Source organism: Callorhinus ursinus, unplaced genomic scaffold (assembly GCF_003265705.2).
Source record: "Callorhinus ursinus isolate GAN/ISIS: 27379988/994484 unplaced genomic scaffold, GSC_fseal_2.0 scaffold23, whole genome shotgun sequence".
In the NCBI taxonomy this organism is placed as follows: domain Eukaryota; kingdom Metazoa; phylum Chordata; class Mammalia; order Carnivora; family Otariidae; genus Callorhinus; species Callorhinus ursinus.
Window position 1 is genome coordinate 14,188,203 of NW_027397085.1, and position 9,124 is coordinate 14,197,326.

The following is a 9,124-nucleotide window of genomic DNA, read 5'->3' on the forward strand; positions in this document are numbered from 1 at the left end:
AAAAAAACAGACTCCTAAATACAGAGAACAAACTGGTTGGTGGTTGCCAGAGGGGAGGTGGGTGGGAGGGATGGGGTGAACTGAGGGAAAGGGGCTTAAGAGGTACAAACTTCCAGTTATAAAATAGATAAGTCCCTGAGATGAAAAGTACAGCACAGGGACCAAGTCAGTAATATTGTAGTAAAGTATGGTGACTGGTGAGTACCACACTCAGTGATGAGCACTGAGTCAAGCACAGAAGCATTGAATCACTATGTTGTATAGCTGAAACTAAGATAACACTGTAGGTAAATTATACTTTAATGAAAAAAATTGAAATTAAAAAAGAAAGCAACTTCCTTAATCTTAAGATTGTCTAAAATGAACCTATATCAAACACTATAGTTAATATTCTTTTTTGGGGGGGGTTGATTCCAAATATTCATTTATTGAAAGCTTTCTTCCAGGAAGCGGGACCCAGGTTTTTACCATTTCCATTCAACACTGTAGTTGAGGTAGCATACAGGAAATAAAGCAACAAAAAGGAAGAGAAGGCATGAAGATTAACTTTGAAGCAATAAAACTGTCATTATATGTGGAAGACATTATTATATACATAGAAAATCCACCACCATCCAAAAGCAATTACAATTAAAAAGTGCATTAAGGCAGAGTTCCTGGATAGAGAATTAATATGTAAAATCAGCTGGATATTCTGTAAGAGCAAGGAACAAATAGAAAATAAAAGTAAATGACAAATGCCAGTCTGGGAAACAAGTATTCACAACAGAAAATAACCAACAACTGATTAGCTTATAGAATTAAAAAAAAAAATCTTTATCCTGAATGAAGCCTGGCAAACTTACTCTGTCACCCGGGGAGCCCAGGGCTGAGCCACAGGGCCTCCCTCACCAGGGCCCAGGGCAGTGGGGCCCAGTGGTTACTTGGTGGCAGGCCCGCCGGCTGGGGGTGGGGGGGGGGGCACCGATGGCTGATGTGTGCTGTGCCACGGCTGGTGTGTGCCCAGCCCCAGCCTCACTGTGCAGCTGGAGCTTGGCCCCATGCCGGCCCAGGTCAGCGTGGGGGGGACCAGCCCAGGTGAGCGTGGGGGGGGCCAGCTCAGGGGTCGCGTGGCTCTGGTAACAGAAGTTTGTTTGTTTGTTTGTTTTTAAATCTTCAGATCAATATAAGAAAAACACAAAGATCCAACAGAAAAGTGAGCAGAGAATATCAAGGGGAAAAAGGTGAGGTGGTTGATCAACATTCCCTACAGAGTAACTCACCTTCAGCAGGTAAGTGCAAGCTCAGGTGACAGGACCTCTTCAGGGGGGCAGGAGGGATGGATTCCAGGAGGTGGGACCACAAGGGCCACCATGCCACTGTCCCTGGCTGTGAGGAAGATCCATGGGCCAGGATTGCTGGGCAGCTCTGGAGGTACCATGGCAGTCCCTGCCCTCACTCCCAAACCAGTACAGCGTCCCCGTGACCAACGGCATGCCAGGGAGGACCCTGCACGCAAAGAAAAACAAAAGAAAAAAGCAACACACAGAGCAGAATATTAAAAAAAAAATTAAATAAAACATGAGTGAACTCAATTACCTTTTATATCCATGGTCATACTTGATCTCAGAACAGCCTTACAAGGTAGTCCTTTTACCTCATCCATTGATGAGGAAGCTGAGCCTTCGTGGTTAAAATACCTTGCCGAAAGCACACAATTTTGACAGGCAGGGACCACAGAACGGAACCAGGCTACTTTGACTCCAGAGCCTGTGATTTCTGGCACGAGAGATGTGCTTGTGGCTTACCTCCCCTGCATAGAGCTTGTGGCCTGCAGGTGCTTCCCAGGGTAGGAAAGGATAGCTGTGCATTTCAGAGGATTAAAGCTTGACCTACTGAAGGGAACTGGGAAAGGTGGGCCAAGCAAGAACGCAGGTATATTCTAAGGAGGAGAGCTGGGAGAGGGCATGGCATGTTGGAAGAACAGTGATTAGCTCATTATGATAGGGAGTACTTAAGAGGAGCTGTGAGAAATGGGGCTGGAGAAGTAAGCAATGGCCAAACCAGAAGGGCTTCGATACCCCTTCACCTGAAGGAGGTGGGAGCTATGGAAGGAGCTTAAGCAGGGAGTGACATGAGATGAGAATTTCAAAAAGGACAGCAGAGTGGCAAGTCTGGGTCAGGACTCGCCTGGAGGCAGGGAGGCTGCTGTCATTCGTTACAGGGCAAGTCGGCGGGAGGAATGGGAAAGGAAGGGGTTAGAACTAGAAGCTGTTAAGGAGAAACCATTAATCTGAGGGGGCACCAGGATTTGAGAGGAAAGGAGACCAATTCTCACTTGAGCAGCTAGCTGGGTGATGGCACTCGGGAGAAAGGGATCCTAGAGGAGAGCCAGTTTGGAGTTTGAGGGGTGATGAGCTCAGATAATGATTGCCAAGGGTAACTAATAAAGAAAAAGATCTTAGGTCTTCTGTCTTCCTGTTCTGTCTAGTTGCTTGGCATATTGTAGCTATATGAAAAATATGGCAGCTTCAGAGAAAATACTGGATGTCAATAAAAGTTAAACGTATTTATTTAGATAGGGCTTACCATTTTATTGCAAAAGTAATATAGGTAAAGAAAATTGAGAAAATACAGGTAAGCAAAAATAAAAATGGTTGTTACCCAAATACAATCTTCAAATGACTTGTAACATTTTGCCTTATATACCTCCAGTTTTCCCCCTATATATGTGTATATATGTATATACATGAGCACCTTTTTTTTTTTTAAAGATTTTATTTATTTATTTGACAGAGAGAGACACAGCGAGAGAGGGAACACAAGCAGGGGGAGTGGGAGAGGGAGAAGCAGGCTTCCCGCCGAGCAAGGAGCCCGATGAGGGGCTCAATCCCAGGACCCTGGGATCACGACCTGAACCGAAGGCAGATGCTTAACAACTGAGCCTCCCAGGCGCCCCAACACGAGCACCTTTTTTACTAAAAACTTTAATATTCTCGTGACTATGTCTTGCACATTTCTCAATAACAGTAATAATTCTACAAGATCATTTTGGAGACTGCATGGTATTACATTTATGAATGGGCTGCATTTTACTAAACTGTCTCCCTGCTGTGGACATTTGGGTCGTTTCTAATTTTTTTACCATTTTAAACAACATAGCGATAAAGTAATTAGAATTTAAATCTACTAATTGACCTTTGGCTTTTTCATTTTCAGTTTCGATTATGAAATCGTTTGGGTAAGCTATGTTTTTATAAAGTGGTTGTGTAAAAAATGGTTGTTTTTAAAGTGCTCTGAAAGAAATACACAGTGTTCTCTGGTTCTCAGGTATAAGAACAAATGGATGTAAATGTGTATTGGAGGAAAACAATCATACAGGAAATTGGTGTGGCTATTAGAAAGGAAGTGGAATGAAAACTATTTTTGAGTTAAGTCACCCTCTATTTTCAGGGAGGGCAGAGACCACATTTCCTAATGGGATTCCTTTGCTTTAATGACTTTATCAATGTCTCCCCAAGGAGCATAAAAATGTGAACAACTCTCCAAAATGATCTAGGAATTGATCAGCTTTGTGAATAACCACAACCCTAGTTAAGTTCAACTTCCTTTTGACTGTATACAGCGAGTCGTGTACATACATTTTTAGACATTTTTGCTTAATTGAGAAATGATGCTTGGGGCTAGAACACATATTATAGACTAGCCCCACCCCCGCCTTTTTTGAAGTAGGGTCCCAACGAGCATGGAGCCCAACACAGGGCTTGAACTCACAACCCTGAGATCAAGACCTGAGCTGATATCAAGAGCCAGTTGCTTAACTGACTACCTAGACTCCCCTTTTTTGACGGATCACTGCCTCTTCCTCAGAATTCTTACCAACTACACTCTTTGCTAGGTATCCTTATCAGGCCTCCAGTACTCAAACAGCTGAAATTCTTCCTCCCCAGTGAAGATGCTGCATAGTATTTGGAAGAGATATTCCTGGCTTGTCTGGACAAGGCTAGATTCTTGACACCAGCACAAAAGGGATATAGCAGACCAGTGATAAAGGTGTGGCCTCTGTCCAGACAAAAGAATGCATGGATTCCCCCAAAGTGTTTGGAAAATCACCCAGAGTTGTGAACTCTAAGAAATCTTGGCTGGATGTAGGTATGTCCCAACAGTTTCAACCCCTTTCCTACTGCAAATATTTTCTATTCTAAAATAAAAAGAACAGATAACATAACCTAACCCCACACATAATTTTAAGAGATGGTGACCTTCATAAACATAAGGGAGAACTTAAGAAAGTTATTTATAATAAAGAAACAAGCACTGTAGCCAGATTCTTGCACTTACGCTAAGACTAATTGTGACTGTGGCAGCTAGAAATGCAGACTGACACTGGAATGTGTTAATGACTCAGATACCACATGTGGTATCACCATTGGTGAGGTGATCTTCCAAAATGGTACAAAGTCCTGGGTGAAGTTCTAAGTGAGACAACATCTGATCTTCCCTGCATTTATATGGTAATGGCATTCTTAGAAAATACAGTGCATTTAAAACTATTCAAAAATACTCTGTGTCTTATGTAATAAAAATAAAGTGGGGCTCAGATCATTATAAACATAGTTCTCACCTGGGAATGACATTCAAAGCTTGTCTCTGATAGGAGAAAGCTCTTTGTTTGCATGACTGACCCACATATTATTGGACTTCTCTAATCCCAGGATCCTGGCCAGTTGTACCCCACTCACCGAGCAAACCGAAATATCCACAAAATTACCAAATGTTCCCTTAGGGCAGTATATTTTTCCCATCTTTACCCCAACCACTGTTTTAACATATTCTGAGTCTTTCTGACCTAGAAAGATTTGCCTGTGAGGTGAAGAGAATGAGGTCAACCTGAATTACATTATGATTTTTTTAAATTGTGGCAAAATATACATCTAATAAAATTTATAATTTTAACCAATTTTAAGTGTGTAGTTCAGTGGAATTAAGTATATTCACATTGCTGTGCAGCATTTATTACCAGAATTTATCTCCGTGACATTTTCATCTTTTCCTCCAGATATTTTTTTTAAATGAATCATGTACTGTATTTTATTTCTGGTTTTCTTAGGTCTTTCCATTGACACCTACCTTGGGCACTGGTCTGTTTCTTGATTCCAATCTGGCCAGATTTGTGACTCAACTTTCTATCAAGTTGGCCAACCACTGGCGCCTGATTATGCTGACCACCCTCCTACCCCCAGTCATGTGGTATCTACACATCTCCCCACTCCCTTGGCCCTCTGGAGCTTGGCTGTTGCGATAGGGATGGAGTAAACCTGTAACTCCTCATCACTCCGCATTCCAGAAAATTCACCTCTCCCTTGGTACATCATTTCACATTAGTTAGGTAATTTTAGTCCTTCTCATATTCAGCCTTGCATTCTTGCTTTATTTGTCTACACCTGCCTCTCTGAAATCTTATGTTGTTAGGCTTCATAGTTGTTAGAAAAGGCAACTGGGAGGGGTAGAAAGGGCATGAGACATAGAATCAGAGACATGAGTATAATTCCAGTTCTATCTTGTACCAGCTGGATGACTGATGACTGAGTGCAAGAACCTTCACTGCTCTGAGGCTTGATTTCCTCCTCTGAAAGCCAGGGAGCTGGTCACTAGATAAACTCCAGCTTTAAAAATACAAGTTTATAGGGGCACCTGGGTAGCTCAGTTGGTTAAGGGACTGACTCTTGATCTCAGCTCAGGTCTTGATCTCAAGGTCATAAGTTCAAGCCTGCATGGGCTCCACGCTGGGCTTGGAGCCTACTTAAAATAAAATACAAGTTTATAAATTAATTTCTTACAGAAGATGGTATCTACTCTACCTACTTCATAGGACGTTCCTGTCCGGTGTAAGTGAAAATCATAAAAGTATAAAGTATTATTAAGTAGCCCTGACTGTAATAAAAGATGCTTCACACATTCTTTTTTAATGATAAAATATTCAATGAAACCCACAATCAACTGGGATTCTAAAAACATAAGGTTGGATAACACCACCTGCAAACCCAGGCATGATTTGCTTTATTTTGTAGGGATCTGGTTCTCAACAAATGTTTGCTAAAAGAATGTTTGTGTTCCAGAAAAGTTATACAAAACCCCAATTTTCAGGTATTTAGGAGACAATGAATTCACTTAATGTAGCAGGGAGCTAACTATGGAAAGCCCCGGAGCATGCGCAGATGTATGACATTGATTTGCGCCTGGCCATGTGAGAACACGGCTTATCTTTATCGGCCTTTATGATATTATCCGAAAAGTCGGCCTGACAGTGATATTTTCCCATGAAAAGAGAGGCTATCCCCCAGAGGAGCTGTGATAGGACAGCTGAAGTGTAAAATATTATTGCACGTCCTATTCCCATTTACGGAGCCCTTACACTGCTTGAGGCTGCTGGTGGAGCAGCCAGAAATGTGTGGAGCCACATCAAAGCCAGAGGCAAAAGGAATAGATGCTATACGCTGTATATAACCATATACAGAGTTTTATGTATTTTTAAAACTGGTTAATGTCTTTCATGAAAATATTACCAATGAATTTGCTTTCATTAAAGCCAGGAAAGTAAAATGATAATAAAGTCTATTTTTGGTATAAATAAAATATAAACTTAAAATGCTAGAAAGTTTTAATACACCTACTTTTCAACTTTTCAGTATTTATTAATGTAATGTTTTGAAAAAAATCAAGTGTATAAGGTATTACACAATTCATACTGTAATTTAAAACATTAAAACATACACAAAAACATGTATATGGGGGTACACATTTTTCCTTTTGCTTTAGGCTCCAATATGGCTTGGCATAGCACAATCAGCTTTGGTTTCATTTAAAATTTTGTTATTCTTGGGGCGCCTGAGTGGCTCAGTTGTTAAGCGACTGCCTTCGGCTCAGGTCATGATCCCGGGGTTCTGGGATCGAGTCCCGCATCGAGTCCCGCATCGAGTCCCGCATCGAGTCCCGCATCGAGTCCCGCATCGGCTCCCTGCTCGGCAGGAAGCCTGCTTTTCCCTCTCCCTCTGCCTGCCACTCCCCCTGTTTGTGCGCTCTCTCTCTCTCTGTCAAATAAATAAATCTTTAAAAAAAAAATAAAATTTTGTTATTCTGTTCATCATAGATTTTTGTATTAATTTAGATTCTTTCAAATATTGTATTACAAATATTATTTATTTTCGTTACTGAGTTTCTATGTTCCCTTAAATTTTGTGCCTTAGGTGAATTCTTCAATTGCTTCCTCTAGTCCTGGCCTTGGTCCCAATCTTCAATCCCAACCAAGTGTAGTAGATATAATACAAGAACTGCTATGGGAAAGCACTAGGTGTGCTCACGATCCTAGAAGAGACATTCAAAACCAATACGCCCCCTCCCCCAGTCCAAGAGAGTCCAGGAAGCAACATGTTGCTTCCCATAGATGGGGAAAGACATGAGCTTTAGGGTTAGTTTCGGAATCAAATCCTGGTAAGGCTTTCTGCCTTACCAGTCGAGCAGTGAACCAATCTGAGCCTGTTTTCTTATCTTTAAGAGGGATAAACAATTTTTTAGCGGGAGTTAAATGAAAAAACTTACGCAAAGCATCTGGACTTGACAACTGTTAACTTGCCCCGTTCTCCATCTGAGCGATGGTAAATTGACTCACCCCTTTTGAGTTGCCCACAGACATGCTCCTAGACATGTCAGCGTCTGGATTTGCAACCAGGTGTAATGAGTGTAACTCCTCCGCTGTTCTCAGTAAATCACACTCATTAATTCTAGCTGCGGCAAGGCTGCATCTTTCTAGGGGTGTATTTCCTATTTAAACTGCCCACGAGTGCTCGCTTCGGCAGCACGTATACTAAACTGCCCACGAGAATTTGGATTAGTAGCTCAGAAACAAAGGTGGAATGCCCCATCGAAACAACAAACAACAACACATATGAGTTACATCTCCTCTTTCTAATTCTTCAAATTTTTTTTTTAGCAAGAGATAGGATTACCAAAACACTGAAGGGGAACTTGAATGGTTTTTTGATATAGGAGACAGTTTGAAAACAGGAATTGGATATGTTTATTAATTGTACACATTTTGATATGTTCCTTCTGATGATTTAGATTTTATTTCATTTTACAGGCTGATTCTAGGGGTGCCTGGGTGGCTCAATTGGCTAGTGACCGACTCTTGATTTTGGCTCCGGTCATGATCTTGGGGTCCTGGGATTGAGCCCCAATCCATGCTTGGCGGGGAGTCTGAGGATTCTCCTTCTCTCTCCCTCTACCCCCCTGCCCCCCGATCTCTCTGTCTCTCTCTAAAATAATAAATACATAAATCTAAAAAAAAATAAGGGCTGATTCTCTAGAAAAAATAAAAATTTTCTTAGTGATGGTGGAGAGCCTGTGCATCTCTCCTAGGGGTGATATTAGGTGTGTTGACTATAAAACCATGCATATACCTATTTGCAACATATTTATAATTAAAAATACTTTATAATAAGCAATCTACATGCCCAGCAATAAAAGAATGGTAAAATGAATAATGGTATACCATAGACTAATACGCTATCATTAAAAATGGTATTTTCAGTGATTATGGGAAACAAGCTCATGATAAAATGTAAAATGAAAAAACCTGGGACATAAAACTGTATAATATGAATATCCCTTTGTAAAAATAACAAATACAGATTCACACACACAGAGAAAATAAGATATCAAAATGTTAGTAACTAGTGATGGGATTATAGGTGATTTTTAATTTTTAAAAATTCTTACATAGATTTTTCTATAGATAAAAAATATTTTAAAACATGGTTTTTATGGTGGACTTTAAGTGGCATCCAAAATAGACCAGCCCAAGTTTCCCACCATGCGGAGAGAGCTGGCGGGAGAGAATAGAGGTGCGGAAGAGTCATAGGGAGTCCTAGTGGCTCTTGAGTCTTGGTTTTGAGTCTTTTCTGAGACTTAATAGGTTGGCTATCCTTTCTGTGTGTTGGTCATTGAATCCTTTCTTGGATTCCATGAATGAATCATCTGTTTTGTGATTTTTTTTCTCCCTAAGTTAATTGAGTTGGGTTTCTGGCACTTGGGATGAGACAGTAACTAATAAGGAAGTAACTAATAAAGAAGAATCTCCTAGGCA